Below are 3,113 nucleotides of genomic sequence, written 5' to 3' on the forward strand. Positions count from 1 at the left end.
GCTCACTTTCTCTCTCTCTCTCTCTCTCTCTCTCTCCTGAGGGGGAGCGGGGGGGTGGCTGCCCGATGCCTCTTGGTGCTCCTCCACCCTTCCATCCTGCAGGGGCCTTCACCTCCCCTCTCTGTCCAGGGCCCAGCCTACCTCACCCAGCTGCATGGCTTCCCCTCCCCCTCCCAGCCCGCAGCTGGGCAGGGGAGCTCTGACCTCTTTTACCACCCGAACCCAAGGGAAAGTTTTCCTGGGAGTTCTCTGCTTTTAACGCCCCATGTTCTCAGAGGCGTTTCCATGTCCTCAGCGGCCACATCAGTTGCCAATATTCAAATCTGGGCATGTATTGGTTTGACCACAGCAACCCAAAAATCTCACTTCCTTTTTAAACCAGGACAGGTCTCAAAGAAGGGTCTATCTTTTTTCTGTTCAAGAGGTTTTGGTTCTCAAAGTCAAGGGGTATTCTTCCTGGATCTATTACCTGGATTTATTACCTAGAGGGTAATAAAATTAACTAGATATTTGGTAAAAACTGTCCTAACTGCATCTTCATGTGAACCATTGAGTCCAACTTAGGTTGCTTACATACAATTTTTTTTCAAAGTATTATGGCAGCTAAAGAATAATTACATCAATGACTGATCATATTTTGCAGGAAGACATCCATGGCATGTATAGCACACACCAATGGCATGCATTTTCTATTTTATCAAAGTTCCTATCAAGCCATCTGGATTAGTACTTCCAAGTTTCTAAAATGTAGGAACCATAGTATCATTTCAAGGAATGTGGTGTAAAAAAATAAGTTGAGCCTATACGGTGCCCTGTCCATAATTTCTAGCTTGTAAAATAAGAAAATAGCCATTCTTACAGAGACACAAATACAGCATATGCAACATCTATGCAAAGCGTGCACTATAAATTCAGGTAGATGAGACTAGTTATTAGAAGGCTGATCACTGAAGAGAATAGAGCAGAGGCTGGGCTGCTGCACATCACTACAACTCTCTGTCCTCATCTGGCAGAAATCTATTGAGCCGGAAGCTCATTTGAACCTTAATGGAAGTAGTGACTAAGAGCAGACGTATTTGAATTGCTTTCTCCAGATCTTTCTATTCCTTCCATTTTCTTTTAGAATATGGAGAACTTATGCTACAGACTGCAGAGGCACTAAGTAGTGACTAAAGGAACTTGCCTATCAATTGCTTCAAGGTAGGTGGTTTTCCCACTATCCTTCTTCCTTTCTTCTTTGGAAAATCTAAAACATCTTCATCAGAAACAGTAATGTCATCTGTCACAATATCCAATACATCCTATGAATGATGTAGAATAAATATTGTTCTCCATAATGCCTTTATTTTACCCTTTTAAATCTTGACTTTCCATGGGAAAATTTGGTTATTTAATCTTAGGTATTTAGACTCAGGGAAAATCCACTTTTCCAAAGGAAATAGTTAGGAATTGATTGTGAGGATTGCTTCTTCAGCAATATGTTTTGAAAGTTATTGCCAAAACACACCAGTGAAATTTGGAGCGTAAGAAAAGTCTATTGAACAAATTAAACCAATTAAAAGAAACTGACCTGATTTGTACAATCATTTACAGACACATCTATATATGTACATCAATAAAGAGTAGTTTATTCCCGTAACCAAACCATCTTGCACAATTTAAGTTGCTTAAAACCATAGAAATAATTACAAGTAATATTTTCAGTTATAACATATAGAAGAAAGCGCTGCTACTTACTTAGAACAGAAAATCGTATTAGAAACAATATTCAGGCCAAAATATTTTCAGAAGCAATATGGTTTCAAATAGACTTGGATACTTTTGACCCCTTAAACTGCCAAGAGCTACCTTTACATTGTGGAAGAGAAGTGAAAAAGTGGCAATGGAATAAACTGTTTCATTGGTTAGTTTCTTGGTGAGTTTGAGGTTGATCTACTATAGGTTTGATCTAGTACAGATGGGGAGGAAAAAGAAAAAAGTAAAGTATGTTCAGTTGTGTCAAATTAATTGCTGAGTGATGGTACCTGAACTGAGGAGATGGAATCTGCTGGAAAGGAAGGACACAAAATGGGAATGACAGAAACAATTTGATGAGGTTGTCAGAATTTCTTAAAATGCTCTTAAATAAATGAGTCTTCATCAGTAAACCAATCTACCAGTTAAATTAACATGTGGAAGTTATTCTTTCCACAAAGGGAGGGTGGCAGGGATGAGAGAGAGAGAGAGAGAGAAGAATAGGGAGGACAGAGAAGAGAAAATACAGATTGACATCAGGAATAAAGTTACGCTATGATCCTATATTTATGCCAACACTACTACATTCTTAATCAGAAAGTGCAATAATCATGAAACAAAAGATTCAAATTAGAAATGCTAAAGGGTGGGACCAAAAAAACAGATATTAAGAACTGCAGAAAGAGAAAACATTGCAGAGGTAAATATATTTTTTCTCTTGTAGAATTTGTTACAGTGACAAAATCTTTTAAAACTGTACACGTATTATTGTAGGAAGTTGACATTGTTCAAAGTATTCTATTTAACTGATTTACAGATTCATCCTAGAAATAATTTCTTAGGTGACAATCACTCTGAAAAGGACTGAGTAAGAGTCCACCCATGGAATGTCTTATTTGAGCTAAACAGTTTTACAGAGAGATTTCCAGAGAAAAGGGACTCAGTAAATCAGCAAGTTCAATTACATATGGTAAGGGATCTATTTAACCTACTGTATAAAACAACAACAGTAAAGAAAAAAATATTCAAAGGCAGATCCAGCGATACTTCATTCATTCATTTTCTTATTTTTAGCTGAAACTCGTTATTAATACAGCAAGCTTTATACTAGCTTCAGTAATCATTTAATCAAGGCATATTCATAAATAATTGATCAATTTGTAACTGCAGTCATTTCATAGTAAAAGTTCAAACATAACTTTCATTTTCTGGTTTCTAATTGAAGATTTATAATGAAACTGTATATAACATGTTTAGCAATTCATTAGAAATGCTGAACTCAGAATTGCTACTGTGCCATCCTGTACCACTGCCTGTTTTAACTGCACTGTACACCACTTTTCAGTCAAGTAAACAACTGCTCTTTCAAATGAAGAAAA

The sequence above is a fragment of the Geospiza fortis genome, unplaced genomic scaffold, assembly GCF_000277835.1.
Source record: "Geospiza fortis unplaced genomic scaffold, GeoFor_1.0 scaffold1022, whole genome shotgun sequence".
Taxonomy (NCBI): domain Eukaryota; kingdom Metazoa; phylum Chordata; class Aves; order Passeriformes; family Thraupidae; genus Geospiza; species Geospiza fortis.